Raw genomic sequence first — 19,689 nt, 5'->3', positions numbered from 1 at the left:
CAAAACACCTAAGTTAAATAAAAATGGAAAGGTTAGGTTAGCAATGGTTGCAGTTACGAAATATAATCCTGTGGTGAGGTTTTGAGTCCTGGGGGTGCGTCAAGAGGGCCTCCTTTGATGTTCCTAGCGCCTTTCGTCTCCTGTTCAATCTGAAAGCACAGTGGAATTAAAAAATTAGTAAATATCGCTATTTCAGCCATTCCTAAAGTAACATGTGATTGATGGAGAATGCATAGCTAAGTTTGTATTGAAATAATTATATATGGATATCTATTTTTTTGGCTGGGGGAGGTTGGATAAAAATTTATTCTCTCAGAATAGAATCCGATTCCAGTTCCCTTCCATGTGTTATACCTAAATTTACTCTACTCCTCCTGCCTTCCTTCCTTCCCTATTTTCCCCTACTGATTCATTTCCCTCTATTATTCAATCTATAAAGAACCTTTCTATCTCTAAATCTGTCTCCTAATTCATCTGTTCTGTTTTCCCAATAAGCAGAGTTCCTTCCTTAACTCCTTTAATATATATACACATCCTCATCCTCCTATTTCAACGGTAATTAATCCTCCTTCTCCTCCTCCTTCTCTTTTTGCTTGCACTTCTCTCGTTTCTCTCTCCCTTATCCCCATATCCCCTTATCCCGTTTTCTGTGCCCCCTATTGCCCTTCTATTTGCCCAAATTTTACGAGCAATTATTAAGACATTTAGGTCTGAATATTATGCACTTAACCACTCTAAATGCAAGGCTACAGGCTCTTAGCCTAAGCCACTTAATAATCTAGGCGAATAAATTAATCATTAGCCCAAAATTCTTGATTGACTGACCTAATTTCTTAATTAGACAATAATAGTAATTGAGTACTTTAGGGAAGATAACTGCGAATTACTTGCACTATTAAGTCAAAATGTTTAATTAATTATGGTAATTGCATAATAGGCTTGAGTTATTCGATAGTTCAATTACGGTGTTGCCGAGCGTTTATTCAGACGCGAGCTATATATCCCAGCACGAATAGCCTTTTAGACACACACACACACACACACACACACACACACACACACACACACACACACACACACACACACACACACACACACACACACACACACACACACACACACACACACACACACACACACACACACACACACACACACACACACACACACACACACAAAAGCGTATGCATCACTTCGACACAGACACAGACTTAAACGTGGCACGAGTTCATCAACAGATGCAGGAAGAAATGCCATATGGACCTCCCGAAGAAAATCTCTGAAAAAAACTCTATTGTGAGTCACATCCTATTACACCCGGAGGAACAGACACACAAACACACAAGCATACTTCAAGAGGCTCATGACCAGAGACATGATACACACTATACAACTCATGTATAACTATACCTATGCATAATACGCACCCGTCAATAGATACAAAATCGCACCTTTCAACAGACGCAGAAGCAGGCACAAAGACGTTACACAGACACAAACAGACGTAGAGACAAAGACAGTCCGAGATATAACACGGAGCGTCGTCTGACAAGACTACCTGGGTGAGACCTGTTCCCCAGTACCCGAGGCACCTGCCTCTAATTGTCTGTAAAAGGGAGATCTGCTGCCTCCCTGGCCTCTCTCTGTGCTGTGCCTCCTGCGTGTCTGCCTCCCTGTCTGTCTGCTTGTCTGTCTGTCTGTATGTCTGTCTGTGTGTGTCTCTCTGTCTCTGATACATTATAAAAAAAGGAAGTACTTCACGCTGTTTATTCAGAACAACAGTGGCACGCCTTTCCTCAGTGTGGTATTTGGCACTCTCTTCACTTATAGTATGACTCTGCACTCTTCACTCTCACCAGTATCTAACACGTTTCACTTAAGGAAATTCCTAGCTTAAAAGTTTACCTTAACACATCTTAGGGTTGTATAATCGTCCTAAATTCTAACGCCAAGTCCTTGATATTTTCAGCGTTTAGTAATATGTAATATTCCAAAAGAACACACATCTATTTTTTAGTTTTCCGTTGTTTTTCACCCAGGAATATTTCCTGACGTAACTATTTCTTTCCCAGTTAAAAATTATCTCATGTTCTCATGCCTTAGTGCCTCACTTTATTAAAAGTACCTATTTTGCGTACAATATTGTCCGAAGGGCTGTCCTCCGGATCTCTTTCCCCTCATTTTCTACCCTATCTACTACTCGCTCACCCCCTCCCCCATCAGTCACGTGACTAAACACCCTCGTAAAAGTTTTATAACCGACCAGCAGCAACGATATACATTTTTTTTGCTGGAACACCTTCTAGGTCCTCTTCCAGTCTGTGTGTTAGAGGGAGATTTCTTGGCAATTTTTGACATAGGAAGTGTACCTGTTTCCTTGTTCTTGAACCATCGACTTTTGGGGATAATTCTACCGTTTGCTGTTTATCGAGTAAAAGTTACATGGGTCATAAATTCGGAATGATGAAGCATTCTCTAGCTCTGTGTATGGTATTCTTTCCTTTCGGGATGCGTTTTAATATAAAGATACCAACGCAGCAAATTATATAGAAGAAAAATTCGCATGCTTTTTGTAGACTGAATAATACCTGGCAGAGGGCTCGTTCCATGGTTGCACTCCAGAGACATGGAGGGAGGATTCAGATTTCAGTGTCAACAAAAATAACATCGTAAATGCCCCCCTATAAATGGGCTATTCAAAGAAAGTTTGCTGCTGAAACTCCTTGACTTTATAAACTGTCCATGGCGGGCATTTTTGCTAGACATACAGCAACAAAGGTGACACCCGCGTCTCATTCTTAGAGATACAATATTTGCGACCGTTTCCCGTTGACGATAATGTAGCAAAGATGTCAACTTCTTTAAATATTTGAAGATTAAATATAGGTGACTGTTTCTTCCTGACAGTATCAGAGAGAAAGGGGCAGCTACGCCCAATTTTGTGAGATGGTATAAGCTGGAATTTATTGCATCCTCCAGATCCCCAACTGTAATGCTTATTATTTGGAGAAGACATCTTTGACCGTATATTAGAAATGGTGTCTGCACCTTTTAATATTCGAAAATAAAATAAGATGACCATCACTTGCCAGACCATATAAGAAAAAGGGAAAGGTCTTCGTATGGGCAAAGAGCGAGAGAGAGTAGGTATTCCAATTTTCAATATGACGATGGCAGATGCCTTTTGGGATGGGGAATTAAGTTTGTTGAAGCTCGATAATCGTGAATGTGAAGCTTTATGGTTGGGATACACTCATGGTGGATGTACCCTCACGGTAAGTGTGCTGGGTGTATCCTCATAGTGGGGGTACCCTGATGGTGAGTGTACTCTCACGATTGAGATATATTAATGGTAGGTGTACCCTCATGGTGTGTGCACTCTCACGGTAAGTGTATCCATGTGGTTGATGTATCCTCACGGTGGGTGTACCATCATTAAAAAGGTACCCGCATAGGGTACCTTTTCAGTGATGGTGGAAGGTGGCTAGCCTCGTGGTCATTTAGAAGCGTCTTTACTTTCACCGTGCAAGCGTTCAACCATTCCAGAAAAAAAGACAATTAGGCCACTATTCCCCTGCTGTGTGATCACTGAAATTTTATGATAGGAGATTTTTCAGTCACGACTTCCCATCTTTGAACCCGTGTAGGTGCTCGGCCACAGAGCCTGTACAAAAGAGACGTTCCGCAAGTTTCCTAAATATTCATTTAACTCGGACCTAGTAGACACAGGGTTTATACACACTAAATACAAAAATATATATAATGAACTCACAGTAACGTGAGATATTCATGAGATAATCTATGGAGTTGGAACCAAACCTAAGTCCTACGTCACTTCAGACCTTGGACGGGGGTTTCATTCTACCTGTGCTCCAAAAATTTTCTCATTCAAAATCTTTATTCTCATATAGCTCAACATTTATTCTCCATAACTCCAATGTCATGCATACCACTTCCATCGCCGTCTATCTCTCCTCCCTCTCTTGGTTACTGTTCAATCAACCTCCTCCGTGTACCCAAAGGGACGAGATTCCTAGCATTAGGCAGCTTAACCTAGCATGTAATAGCCTCCTCGCTGACTTACAAGTTTAATTTCGAATCATTAGTCAGGCTTGAACCAAGCCCAGACTGTGATCACTGGCCAGACCTCGTGATAAATCAATAGGCGCGCGGACATGCTCTCCTTCATTCTGTCCGCTCGTCCACCATTACTGATATTTTTGTTATCATGCTAATCTTTCCTCATTGTATTCATGTCTTCACTTTCTCCTCCTCATCCAATACCTTTCCTTTATTTTTGTCTTCACTTTCTCTTCCACATCCTATACCTTTCATTTATTTTTGTCTTCACTTTCTCCTCCTCATCCTATATCTTTCTTTTATTTTTGTCCTCACTATCTCCTCGTCATACTATACTTTTCCATTATTTTCGTCTTCACTTTCTCTTCCTCATCCTATACTTTTCCTTTATTTTTGTCTTCCTACCCATTATCCTTCTCTCTTCCTCGTCTCTTCCTGTCCGCCCCCCCCCTCCTCCCAGCTTGCGTCTGTTTTGGGCGTGCGGTTACAACCCACTTGGGCGTATCGTCCAGTTCCTCCTATATTATCTTTTTATGGGGGTCATTATGAGTGATATTTTACGACTCCGCCAACCTTGTGATAAAAGTTCTGGAAACGGCGAGACCTATTTGATACACACTCCGGCGGCATCTAATTGGCATCTTCGTCTGATCTATGCAACGCAGAGGCTAAGGATAAGAATCTCTGTGCGAATATTGCATAGAATGGGTTGCCTGTGCAACGACTCCTAATCAGAAGGCACATAATTCATGGGGATCTGCTTCATTTACCCCTTTCCACACCCCATCACCTTCCAATCCCTTGTACTCTTCTTCTTTTAGCTATTAATCGCTCTACCTTTATTTCATCTTCAATAAAACTGAAAAAAGAATCCGGGAATACGAAGTGTGAGATGGTTAAAAAAAAAAACTTAAAATTAAGGAGACATTTGAACGTCACATTAAATTTTTGGGTTGTAATGTAGGCGATGTCTCTGGCCACCAGGAATCAATAGTGAGGTGAAAGATAATATTTCCCTTGTGTCTTAAATTAAAGCTCTCAGATAAGCATTCAATTAGAAGGAGAGCTGACATGGTCTTGCTACTGCTCTGAGGACCAGTCGATCAATCGCCACTGGGGCCAGATAATCCGGAAAAAATCTTGCCCCGGACAAGTATCAGCCGTGTGTGATAGAATGACACAATTAGGATGCAAACTGCCTTAAGGAGGAGGTCCGCCAGCACTCGGAACACCCCTTTGTTATCTGCTATTGTACTGGAACAAGTTCATAAACAGTCATGAGGCAGTTTTACAGGCAAGAGTGAGGTCGTCGACAAGCAGAGTGGGGCAGGTAACAGACTGGGATTGGTAGTTCATATTTCGCGATTGCGCTCTTGATTAGCAGAGATCAAAGTTGAGAATCGTGGCTACGTTGGAGTTTGCGTGTGGTCGATTTACATGCCCAGAGTCAGTTCTTCCCCTCCTTCTCTCCCTCTACTCCCGATCTCACTATCATAGGCTTCTACCTCCTACTTACTACCTTCCTTCCAACCTGACTCTCGTCCTCCTTCTCCCATTTATACTCACTGCCCAACTTTTTTCTCTTCCGTCATCTCTCCTTTCATCCCTATCTCCTCCTTATTCCTGCGCCCTGTTACAACAAAATCTATTTACTGAATTTTTTTTCACGTTTTTCCGCTCTTCTCATCTCCTAGTTACCAACCGTTCCTAGCTTCCTGAGAATATCATTACAGTTTCTCCAGCACCGAGTCTTCCTAACATTAAACTACTGCAGTCCATGACTCTCGCCTTCACTCTCTTCACCACATTCTGTCCTTCACAGATTTTGCGTTCCGTGGTGAATCTACTCATACCATGGAAGCGTAATCTCTTCATCATTACTTCCCTCTTTCCATGCTAGCTCTTTGAGCTACCATGATAAGAGAAAGAGCTACCTCCCCCTCTCTCTCTTTCTCTCTGTCTGTCTGTCTCTCTCTCTCTCTCTCTCTCTCTCTCTCTCTCTCTCTCTCTCTCTCTCTCTCTCTCTCTCTCTCTCTCTCTCTCTCTCTCTCTCTCTCTCTCTCTCTCTCTCTCTCTCTCTCTCTCTCTCTCTCTCTCTCTCTCTCTCTCTCTCTCTCTCTCTCTCTCTCTCTTTCTCTCTCTATCTATATCTCTCTCTCTCTTTCTCTCTCTATCTCTCTCTCAACATACCCATCACTCCACAAATATTTAGCCTGTAACAATTTCTTTCTTTCATGTGTTATCTCGTCTGTTTCTCCGCTTTTATCTCATATATGCATCGCCTTACATATCTGCCAGGCTCTCTCCTTCTCACACATTTGTACTATGCCCTCTTACCCCACTCACGTATCTGCCCAGGACCTTCCTCTTCTCATATATTTGCCAAACCCACCCACTTTTATACCTGCCAGACCCTCCCCCATCTCACATGTATGCCATGACCACCTTCTCGTATTCGCGAGGCCTTCCACTCCACATATCTGCCTAACCCACCTATTCCTTGAACCCTTTTTTCCGTTACGCATGTCATCCTCAGACGCTACTGTTGTATGTTACGCTCGCCTTCCCCATTCCCCTCTCCTTTCCCTCCTAACTCTACCCCTTGCCCCTTCCTCTACCCATGCTACCAAACCCCCTTCCCTGTCGCCCAGCCGGACAACCTTTACCGCCTTCTTTTTCTCTCCTGTGCTCATTCAGTACTTTTTATTTCACGTAAATATCTCCTCAGCCTCTCTTCGCTCCTCATCCTGCTCTGAGGTTTTTACTCACATCTCAGATCTTCCCGAAACCTCTACTATCTTATGGCTACTCCTCACTTCTATCTCTACTCTGAGGTCACTCCTTACTTCCGTTTCTTCTCTGAGGTCTCTTTTCAATTCTGTCTCTTCCCTGAAGACACTCCAATTTTAAATCGTTTTCTCGTTTTCTCCTTCCAATTCCTATTTTTTTCCCTTTATAATAAAAACATTGCTCTTTATTATACAAAATATTATTACTGCCTTCGTTCCTTACGTTATTGACTATGTAAACAAGACAAAAAGTAACAATATCATCAACAAAGAGAACATTTTACAAGATGCTGGAAAGAAGAAAAACTGAAGAAAAACTGCAAGAAAAGAGGAAGAGGCAAAAGAACAATGACTTTCAACACATGGTTGTGGGTGGTCTTATAGGGGACTTAGTGCCTTGGCAAGGATCTATTATGCCAGAGGGCCCCACCAGACACAACCTAAGGGAAAAGTCAGAGGGAAGGGAAACAAGAGCATGCACGAGAGAGATAGAGAGAAAGAGAGAAAGGGGGGGGAATAAGGAGGGACGAGGAGAGAGAAATTTGGAGGAGGGGGAAAAGAAAGGAGAAAGGAGAAAAAATGGAAGAACGACGATGACATTGGGGCTTTGAAGAACAGGAGAGAGGATAGAAAGAGAGTAATAAGAAAGAGGATAAAAGGGGAACCTGAAGATGGGCAATTGCGGTATGAAGAACGGAACATGGAAAGGGGATGAAAGCTGAAGAAGAAAAGTGATGGAAAGGAAGAGGAGTAGAATCTTAAAAGAGAGTAAAATTTAAAAAACAGGAAGAAAGATGAAAGTGGACTGAAAGAAGACTAGGGGTGAAAGCTTAAAAATAACGGAAGAGCAAATGATTGTAAACGCAACTAGAATGGGAAGGTTGAAAAGAAGAGACAAGAGGAGAGCAGTGTGATAAGGGGAGAAACTCAATTAGTAATAGGTAAATTTTGGGTAAAAATACCACGAATAAGAATAATATTAATAAGAATACCAAGGGCTAGGATCGACTCTTCCTCTCAGCTCATGTGGATTATCTCACTGATATATCACGTTACTGTGATTTCTCTGTGTAATAATAATAATAATAATAATAATAATAATAATAATAATAATAATGGCAAACTGAAAATTTTCTACTGTCTTACCATTGGATATGTGCTCTATTACGGAACACATATTGGTTGGGAATCTCAACTTTCAATTCCTTCTCGTCCTCCTTCTCCCATTTATACTCACCGCACAACTTTTTTCTCTTCCGTCATCTCTCCTTTCGTCCCTATCTCCTCCTTATTCCTGCCCCCGTTACAACAAAATCTATTTACTGATTTTTTTACTCAATTATCTATTTACTGAATTTCTGACTCAAACATGTTGCAACTGATTAAGTGTAACAACAAATAGTTAAAAAAAATCCTGTTTACCAGACAACTCACGTTGTTGTAGATTACTGTACAGAAAATGTGCAGCTCTATTTTTTGCCAAACAAAATTAACACAAATGACGTGTAATGAAGGAAAAAAATAATTTTGTACTGCTAGTAGTAATAAGATCAGTAATAAGAGAAGTAGCAGTAATAGTAATATATATTACTTAAAGCAATAGTACTGGTAGTAGTAGTATTATTAACGGTACTGGTGGTAGAAGTAATAGCAATTATATTACTAGTTAATAAGCTAATAATAGTTAATAAGAGCACTGGAAGTAATAATTGTACTAATAGTTGTATTAGCAGTAGCAGTGGAGAGCAATGGTACTAGGAGTAGAATTAGCAGTAGACGTAACAATAGTAGTAGTAGAAAGAGTAGAAGTAAAACCTGAAGTAGTAACACTGCATTAATTTGTTTATATATTTAATATATTCCAGTCGAAAATTGTCGCAGTCTTACATATATGTAAACTTCCACTTAACAACATTCGCTGAAAGCAATCTATTTCCCAATTACTTTTATAATATAATAATGTTACTTGTGTTGTAATTATTAGTGTTATTCCTATTATCATTATCATTATATACTATTATAATCAAGTATTTAACTTTATGTATGTTGCAAATAAATTCACTGACATTAATGTTTCGCTATGTAATGAAATATGTAAATGTAATTAGTTGAGTAAATTAATAACCGTAATTTTATATTTATTGTTTTGATTGCAAAATCATTACAAATAAAATTTATTATTATTATTATTATTATTATTATTATTATTATTATTATTATTATTATTATTATTATTATTATTATAGACATAGTTAATACACAGTCCAATTAGGTTCACATTTGTTACAAGCTCTCTGAAAAAAATGCTATGAAAAATTTTGGAGAAAAAATACTTTAGTCTCTCCTCCCCCTTTCCTGTCCTGAAACCAACAACCACAAAAAGGCCCTAAAAAGAGGGGTTATCCAACGAGGGTTTGTGGCATCAGAGCCGGAGATTAGGGTAGAGGTTTGTGTAATTGTTGCCACTACTGCAGAGGTGTGGGTGTGCGCCCTCAATTGGGGGGTCGACATTTACGACCTCATGGGTGAAATATGCCCTTTTGCTAGTTAAATATTTACGACACTGAAGATTTACTGTTGTAGTATTTTTTCTCCCAAGCTCTTTTTTACCTCTTTTTTTTCCTTTTAACGAGCCGTAAGCTCCATTAAAGTTGCACTTCACACTTTTACGGTGGCAAGAAATCTATTATTTATCTTCAGTGAGCTTTACGTGGCAGTAACTCAGTTCTTGCCACTCGTGTAAAAGGGTTTGGCTTTGAGGTGAGAGATTGATCACATCCTATTAATTTGGACATCAGTCAGCGATGATTTATTCATGTTATCATTGCTGCTGTTGTTATTTAGGGTGTTGTTGACACTGTCGCTATTTGTTGGCGATAAACCACTCCGGAACTGCCATGACACACAGGTTCGTTTGGAGGAGCTAGCAGGAGTGTTAGGAACGCCTGACCTTAGCGATGCCCTAACTTTTATTCAGCTGATGGTGGTCTGCTAACCCGTTATGAAGTGTGACAGCTTACAACTGCTCCTGTACTGGATTGTGTAGGTGTTTCTGGATGGATAGCCTACAGGTGGCATAGTGCTGAATTGTGCTGGTGTGTCTAGATGATAGCCTATTTATCTCTAGATGGCAGCCCATCGGGTGCAATGGTACTAGATTGTTTTAGTGTTTCTAGATGGCAGGGAACAGTCGGCACGCTCCTGTTTTGTGAATATATGAAAAGGGTATCCTAGAGGTGGAACGGAACAGGTTTGTGAGCATGTCTTTTGGTGTACCTAGCATACCATGCGTTCCTTGCGTAACTTGTACCGTGTAGAAGGAAATTTTAGCTTAAGGCATCATAATCATAATTACTAAATAGATTAAGAGAAATGCTCGTCCAGGTAATCTTACAAAAATAGTGAACACAGATTTTAATGTGATTAAAATGGTGTTCACATAGCATTAACACATAATTCCTATGCAAACAATGAGTAAACAGCCTATAATAATGATCACAGACTACCATACAATTGAGAAAGTGCCTTTTTGATTCCCAACACTTAAAAGGAGCTGCAGAATCTACATAGACAAAAATATTATGTAAATTTTCTGCTTAATACTTAGACATAGACGTCCATTATCTCTGATTGCTACGATGACCGCCTTGCTTCTTGCTAGTGTTACTACCCGAATGGTCTAAGTGGTTGAACATCATTCTTTCAATCCCTGCTCGTTCACCGTCTGTCCTTATTGTTATATAATCATACATGCTTAGCGCTGCACATATAAGGACTGGAGAATTGCATATTATTGCAAAGACAATCTCTCTATTAAACTATTTAATCTTGCCTCAATTGGTATTATTAACCAGACACATCCTAAGAGATGGTGAGTGGTTGAATAGCTAGATAACATTATATATATATATATATATATATATATATATATATATATATATATATATATATATATATATATATATATATATATATATATATATATATTATTCCTGCAGATTCGAGAACTAAAGAAAGGATGGATGCAATAGAGAACCAACAGTCAATGGCAGACATTTAGTGGAACGAAAGGAGCGCTGAGAGCACGGACCAATACAGGGGGAGGGACACAAGAGCCAAAAATCGCAGAGAAAATTACGCAGACAGCTCCATGTATATATAGCTATCTGTTCATCTAAATTGTACGTTAGTTCCTCTTCAGATCTATGTTACGTATGTAGTATAAGGAGTTTAATTACATATTAAGTACATAAATAAATGCGTAAACAGGCCGAGGGCTGCACTATATATACCCAAGGCGTTACACATAATTGTTAAGACGATAAATTTCAAGCAGACACAACGCTTCGAGCTGTGGATAGGAGCAATGTACGGGCCGTTTAAAAGTTTTCGGAGTCCAGCAGCAAACACAGTTTAATGTTCAATGCGGATGACCTTAATTTACTTCACAGCGGGACACACTTGGGCCTGGGAGGGAGAGAATATGGAAGGGGGAAAGATTTTAGGAGGAGGTTGGGGGAGCTTCTGAATATGTTCTAAAATATACAGGAAGTGAATTAGATCACCTTCATTATGCAATTACATCACTGGATAGCAACTTTCTGTTGTAATGACGACGCCTATATATATATATATATATATATATATATATATATATATATATATATATATATATATATATATATATATATATATATATATATATATATATATATATATATATATATATATATATATATATATATATATATATATATACATATATATATATATATATATATATATATATATATATATATATATATATATCTATATATATATATATATACATATATATATATATATGTGTGTATATCACGAAAATAAACACGTGATTAGGAATGTGACAATGTCAGACCATATATATATAGATATATATATATATATATATATATATATATATCTATATATATATATACATATATATATATATATATATATATATATATATATATATATATATATATATATCTATATATATATATATATACATATATATATATATATGTGTGTATATCACGAAAATAAACACGTGATTAGGAATGTGACAATGTCAGACCACGGAGGAAAAATGAAACAGGAAATTTCCTTAAGTACTTTCGTATATTAAATACAGACCTTCTGAAGCTGTATTTAATATACGAAAGTACTTAAGGAAATTTCCTGTTTCATTTTTCCTCCGTGGTCTGACATTGTCATTGACAAAATTGACCTCATACATAGAGAAAAGGGTTGCTTTATCATTTCATAAGAAAAAAATTATAGTAAATATATTAATTCAGGAAAACTTGGCTTATTAGGCAAATCGGGCCTTGAATAGTAGGCTGAAAAGTGAGTTCTGGCTACTAGGTACGACATATATATATATATATATATATATATATATATATATATATATATATATATATATATATATATATATATATATATATATATATATACCGACTCTGAGCGATAAGCAGTAAATAGGGACCTTGATGTAATTCGATTAGCGGGTCATCTTTTAGGGAAAGCTACATATGTAATCAACTTGCTCATTTAGTACATTATACATAGTCAAATGATTAAAGTAAATTCTGTGTTCGTGTAAGAGAGAGAGAGAGAGAGAGAGAGAGAGAGAGAGAGAGAGAGAGAGAGAGAGAGAGAGAGAGAGAGAGAGAGAGAGAGAGAGAGAGAGAGAGAGAGAGAGAGAGAGAGAGAGAGAGAGAGAGAGAGAGAGAGAGAGAGAGAGAGAGACGCAGTGGTATTTAACATGGTAAAAGTGTATGAGTTTGCAAGCATTGCACATATTATATGACTTTCAACTGCGAAATACAAAATTTTTATTTCCAATAATGTTGCATATAAATTTTAACTAAAACTATATAAATACTAATTGTAACTGGGTAACTATGCAGAACGTTCCATTTCTATTCAGATAGTTTTTAGTAGACAAATATAAGCACAATGGTGCGATGCATGCAAGTTATGTGAACGGTCCATGTGAACGGTCCATGTGTGTGTGTGTGTGTGTGTGTGTGTGTGTGTGTGTGTGTGTGTGTGTGTGTGTGTGTGTGTGTGTGTGTGTGTGTGTGTGTGTGTGTGTGTGTGTGTGTGTGTGTGTGTGTGTGTGTGAGTGTTTGTATGTGTGTGAGTGTGTGTACTTTCCTACATCTAATTAGTCTAATTAGATAATTGAATTACTTTATAATCAAGCTTTATCATATTTACAACTAAAACTTCAACAGTTTCTACGTCTATGAATTCTGGTTCTGCTGCTCTCAGTGTTGAACAACGCTGCTTTGTCTATTTTGAAAATTTTCCTTAGAAACTCATATTTTGTTTTGTACCACCTATCTCTCCTTTCCTCCAGTGTGGTAATGTCAAATTATCTTAGTCTTTCCTCACAGCTCAATCCCTTCATCTCAGGAAGGAGTCTCGTTGCATATCTTTGGAACTTTCTTAGTTTCTTCCTGTCCTTTTTCCCCCCTAGCATTCCATTCATCCTAGGGATGCATATTCAATAGTAGGTCTCATCTGAGCTTTACATAAGGGCTCGGAAAGCCCCTTTTCCCTCGTTGTATATTATACATGCTAATTTATTGAATGTATTCAGAATATTTATTTTCGTGTCTAGCATGATCAATTTCGCAAGCATTGGTAGATGATTTTCGCAATATTTTGCCCATATAGACAAGTCTTCCTTTTACTATAACAATATAGTAAAACAACTAAAGACTATAACAAAAGTCACCTGCAAATAAGTGCCATTATTTCAATGAATTATCTGTGTGAAAACAAACTATTAGCATATCATTACCCACCTCTTTAACACGCCCTTCCCTTGCTGCCTAACCATCTCGTTACGGCACCTGCAAACGACCAAAAGGAGATGTTTGTGCCTGCGACACAACAGTTGGGAGAAAGTGCTTATTATGACTCAAATGGTGGAGGATTCTGGCAATGAATGTGTCGCATTTGATAATACCAAGAGATAAAGGGAGATGGGAGGGGTCATCAAACCTTGCTAATGGGAACTCGAATGTCTCTGTCTCTGTCTGTCTGTCTCCCTCTCTTTCTCTCTCTCTCTCTCTCTCTCTCTCTCTCTCTCTCTCTCTCTCTCTCTCTCTCTCTCTCTCTCTCTCTCTCTCTCTCTCTCTCTCTCTCTCTCTCTCCTCTTACAATAGAAATTTACAAACAGAGCATAGTCCACGTATAACTTGCTTGATTGGAAAATATCAAATGTTATGTTATGGCAGAGAGGTATTGGTAAAAGATAGCCCATGAAAGTATGATGTAAGGGTAATGCACGTTACAGCCTGGATAAATTAAGCATCATGTAACTAGGGTGCAAGAGATGCAGCATCACCACCAAAATCATCGTCCTCATCATCAACAGAAGCTGGAACACGAGAAGCAAGAGCAGCAGATGTATCAAGCAAGAGAGAGAGAGAAAGTCCAGCCCAACATCACCTCGTTAAAATGACCTCGTTTCAGCGCTTTACACTCGCTCGTTAAAGCCTCTCCAAACGTCCAATTCATTATACCAACTACCACAGTTACCGTACCTAATTCTAAATTTAGCCGATAAATCAGAGGCACTAATCCGGGTGTGAGGTGTGTGGGATGATCCCAGGCGACGGGTAGGTGGAGCAAAGGATTCACCGCCCTCCCCCCCTACCACAAGAAGCCCGCGGCTGCGCTAAGGCCCAAGTATGCGCACAAGAACTAGTAAACCAGTTGTTGACACTTGGGAATACACACTAGCAAGGGGGGAGAAATATGTGGTGTAACTTATAGTTCTAGACAACGGAAACTTTCATACCTAAACCTTTACATGGCGTCAGAATTTTAACTCATGAAGTGAATATTAATACTATCAATTGTGAGGTTTCTTCTAGATTGCATTGGATTCTGATAGTGAAAAATAACCTGTTGTCTTTTTGTTTCTGTCTGTGGTTCCATTTGACTGGCAAGCGGCTAGCACACTGATATTGCATTACTCCTCAGTTATTATAGGGTAAAGTTTCACCACAGAAACGGAGGTATATGCTTTAATAATATTGTTTTAGTTTAACTTTGGACTCAATGTTTATTTTGATGAAGCCAAAGGAAAACATACATGATGTTCCCACGATAATTTTCAATGTTTGGAACCTCCTTACAGATATAACCATACACAGCTTAAAGAGAAGCTTTAGCTGGAATCTGTTTTCAAATGCACAGCTGCTGAGTAGCGTTCGTGTTCTCAGATCTTTCGAGACTGAGCAAAAACTCTTGCTTGATAATTCTCCTGCCTCAAACACACAACTTCCATTATGAATATTTAAGCATTTCCTCTCACTCAAAACACATAGATTCAAAACAAAAAATAATTGTTATTTTCCTCAATCTTACCTACTTCCTCCCACTGTGCAGGAGTTGAGTATAACAGCTTGAAAATGACGTTAGAGGGCGCGATATCCACACTGACAGGGAACGACGATGTCAAAAGTGTTCTTCTGATATAAACGAAAACTTTTACAGCCGTCGATAATGATCCAAACGGCCACTTTACAGACACTAGCACCGCCACCCTCCACACAGAAAAACGCTTAAGCACTGGCCGTGTCAGGGCATCGAATGTGGACCGCAAGACTTAGATGAGGATACAAGCGGTTTATACTGACTTTGGTATCTCATTTGTGCAGGCATATATGTTCGTTACAGTCCAAGTCAGACTTGCCCGCTCTCCAAGCGACACACACACACACACACACACACACACACACACACACACACACACACACACACACACACACACACACTCTTTTAACAGGTTTGGTACACGCACAAGAGGACACAGGTGGAAGCTGAGTACCCAAAGGAGCTCCAGAGACATTAGAAAGAACTTTTTCAGTGTCAGAGTAGTTAGTAAAATGAATGCACTAGGAAGGGCTAAACCAGAAAACTTTCTTCAAGGAGTGCCGGACCAACCGGGCTGTGGTAAGAATGTGGGCCTGCGGGCCGCTCCAAACAACAGCCTTGTAGACCAAACTCTCACAAGTCAAGCCTGGCCTCGGGCCGGGCTTGGGGAGTTGAAGAATTCCCAGAACACCATTAAGCATCAAGCAGGTATCAAGTTATGTTGTGAAAACTGATTCCACACACAGTTTTAAATGTAGATATGGTAGAGCTAAAAGAGCTCAGGAATTTGTAAACCAGTAGATTGACGGTTGAGAGGCGGGACCAAAGAGCCAAAGCTCAACCCTCGCAAGCACAACTAGGTGAGTACACACACATCTATCTGACTTTACCAATCGACAATTCAATACGCTGCCCCCCGTCAACACCAGATCGTGTACCCAAGAATTACTTCATAAATACCCGGAGTACACCACCCCATCTCTCTACCGTTCATGACTTCAGCAGACAGGCAAACCAACCACTGAAATTCTTATCCAGTCCAATTAGAGACAAGTTTCATCCCTCCATCCTTCACCTACCCGTCTTCCCATGTCCCTCCCCCACCCAATTCCCCCCATCCCCCTTCGCCCCCGGTATAATTTTAACACGCAGATGCAATCAAGAGTTGGTATCAAAGGCCTCTAGCCCAGTCACGTCATGAGCACACAATGGACAGAAACAAAGACAACAATAACATCTGCAGGCCATTCATATGCAGATTGAGTATAGACCGAAGAGGGGGGCTAAGGAATGAAATATAGGCATTCATTAAGGAATCCTACCTCGTGTGTCCCTGAGAATTTTTGTGGAGCAGATTACGATCTGAAGTGGTAGTGCTTGTTGTTGTTGTTGTTGTTGGTGGTGGTAGTGGTAGTTGTGGTGGTGGTGGTTATGGTTAATTGCGGTTGACTGTTAGGGGTTGAAAGACGACTTTGCTTTAGTTATTAATGTTTATTTGTTCTCTTTTTATTTTATCTGGCTACTTTATTTTTATGATTTCAAAATATCTTTCTCTTCCTCCTATTTTCGTATCCCCAGTTATCCATTCGCCCTCTACCTGGTTGTTCTCCGTCCTTATGTTTTCATTAATCCACACAGCCTATTGCTCTTTACCTTCTCACTCACTTCCTCCGCTAAGTGTGCATTACATATTTCTGCTCTTTTAGCATTCTTCTCCTCTTCTGCCTTTCCCACCTATACCATCCATTCTTCTTCTTTTCTTCTCCCACCAGTTTTCATCTGCTCTCACCTGCTTCCCCTGCTCCTCATGCTGTTTCTCCTGTATTTTCTCTCTTTTCCACTGGAGGGTCCTCTTCCACGAGCTCCCCCCCCCTTATTTCTCTCCTCTTCTCTTCCACCTGCTTCTCTTCCATCCCTACCTGCTCCTTCTCCTCTCCCAGGGACAGCATCTATCCAAGCCTGACCTTGGTCATAAATCTGGCAGTGTGCGTGTCGCGCATGACCAAGCTGGGAAGCCACAGAAACATTAAATCATCATGCAAGGGGGGTGTCTCGTCTGGTCGCCTCGAGGGGGGTGGGGTGATGGGTCGCATTTTGTTGGGTGGGGTGAGGAGTGAAACCTCCCCCCCCCTCCACCTGCCTTGGGGGTAATGAATATATTTTTGTAATAAGTCACTGGTGGTCCAACCACCTCTTGGAGGGTTTGGAGGGGCGCCTCCGTCTTCTTATCTCATCTCCCAGTCTCTTAGGTCTCTTTTTAAGGTCTTCGTTTTTCCTCTTGTTCACCAATCTCTTTGTCTGTCGAGTCTCTTCTTCTTCAAGCAATTTTGCTACTATACTTTTAATTACTGCCTTTCGTTTCCTCTATGCCTCTTTTCATATTGCCTATGCATCTATTTTCGTCTTTTCAGCTTTCTTGCTCTCAATCTCTATTTTTCTTCCGGTTTTCTGTTTATTTTATATATTTAGTGCCCTCTACTTTTTTGTCCCGCCTTTGGCGTAGCCTGTACCTTCCTTCATGTCTTTTTATTATATGCATCTCCACTTTATTGTTCACTCTATGTCCCTGCGTCACCACTCAGTGAATCTTCGAGCCTTTACATAATATCCTTTTGCTTTTCTCTTCATAATTACTCCTTGTTTTGAGGTCTTCGTCTCACTCAAGGCAGAGGGAGGGAGGTAGGGAGGGAGTTATCAGAAGAAAGCGCCAAGCCATTACAACTATATAGCACTTGGGAGGGATCAGGATAAGGATTTGGGATGGGACGGGGTCGGTGGGGGGGGGATGGTGCTTAACCACTTGGACGGTCGAGTGATTTAACGCCGACCTGCAAGAAGCGACAATTTTTTTTACCCCCTCAAGAGCTTTCTGAGCATGTCTTACAAAGCTTAATTAAACTTGTGGTTTAACATTTTTTGTGAGTATCTACGCATATAAGTTTTTGTATGTCAAAATTTTCTTTTCACCCTTTGTAAGGTATCGATATTTTGTTTATCTTACGTTAAAACAAAAAAATAGAACTATATTTCTATATTTTACTGATATCGTCTGTACCCATATGGGTAATGGGCTAATTATATATATTCCTGATTTTACATAGACACGCAAAAATTTTTAACAATCACACACATACGTACACATACACAAGAAAAAAACAATAAGTGAAGAGCAAATAGACTATTAACTGAAAATAAAATAAATGAAGATCTGCAAACCATGACCCATGAACATAATTCACAAATCACTAAACGAAAACAGATATGTTAAAAATATATCTCATCCGATTTTTCTGGGCGAAGCAGAAATCGGAGTTACCACTTTACGAGGTGGCGAACTGCTCGGGCCTCTGCCTCCCTAACGCCTCTCAAATGATGCAGGCGTTCGCTACCTCCTCCCTCCAAAGTGTTCCGAGGCCCGTTGATGCTGGAGGGGTCGCAGCCACAACGAACCAGCCACTGGAAGTCGCTAAAGTCGAGAGTCCCCCAGTCTGAAAGCGCTGAGACGAACCTGACGGACGTAAGGTGGTCTGGCTACCTCTTCCATCGGAGGGTCTTGCAATTCATGGTTGCCGGTGAGGTGCCGGGTGGAAAGGTGCCACAAGCTGCAGTTGGAATTCAATCTATGACTTGGGCGACTCGTGTGCAAAGGGAACACCTGTTTTCTCTATTGCTTGTATGATTGTCGCACCTCCCCTTCACCATCCCTCTGGGAGGTGGGGGCTCTGTACCTGGAGGGCTTTCTCTCGATACTCTGAAGGTTAGTAATTTATTAAAGGAGTATCTGGCGATGACGTTATCAGCAGAGAGGGACGAATGGAAGGGAAGACTTGTTCATCCTTGGTATCACAATTTTATCTTAATGCATTTACTTGCGATAAAGCATGAAGGGTAAATGTGTTTATATGTATATATATATGTATATATATATATATTTATATATATATATATATATATACATATATATATATACATATATATATATATATATATATATATATATATATATATATATATATTTATTTATTTAATATTTAAGGGAAATAAAACGAACATGATAAATATTTTTGGATTGCTATCTCTTATAAACCAATAAAATCTCAACTACACCTGACCTCTCACCAACAAGTGGACAGACCTGGGATCTCTATGCACCTATACTCTCTTCTAGAACCCCCTCTCTCATAGACCTCTCTTCCAGGATCCACTCTCTTACAGACCTCTTTTTCATGATCCACTCTCTTGCAGGACCCCCGTTCTCCCCCATGACATTTTTTCAATCTACTTCATGACTTAACTCCATGACAAGACTTCTCTCCACCCAACTACCTCATCCTCCGTCCATTGACCTCCTTCCACTCCATGATTTACATCCACATGACCTTCCTCCTTCCCATGA

The sequence above is a fragment of the Procambarus clarkii genome, chromosome 7 (assembly GCF_040958095.1).
Source record: "Procambarus clarkii isolate CNS0578487 chromosome 7, FALCON_Pclarkii_2.0, whole genome shotgun sequence".
In the NCBI taxonomy this organism is placed as follows: domain Eukaryota; kingdom Metazoa; phylum Arthropoda; class Malacostraca; order Decapoda; family Cambaridae; genus Procambarus; species Procambarus clarkii.
This window is presented reverse-complemented; position numbering follows the sequence as displayed.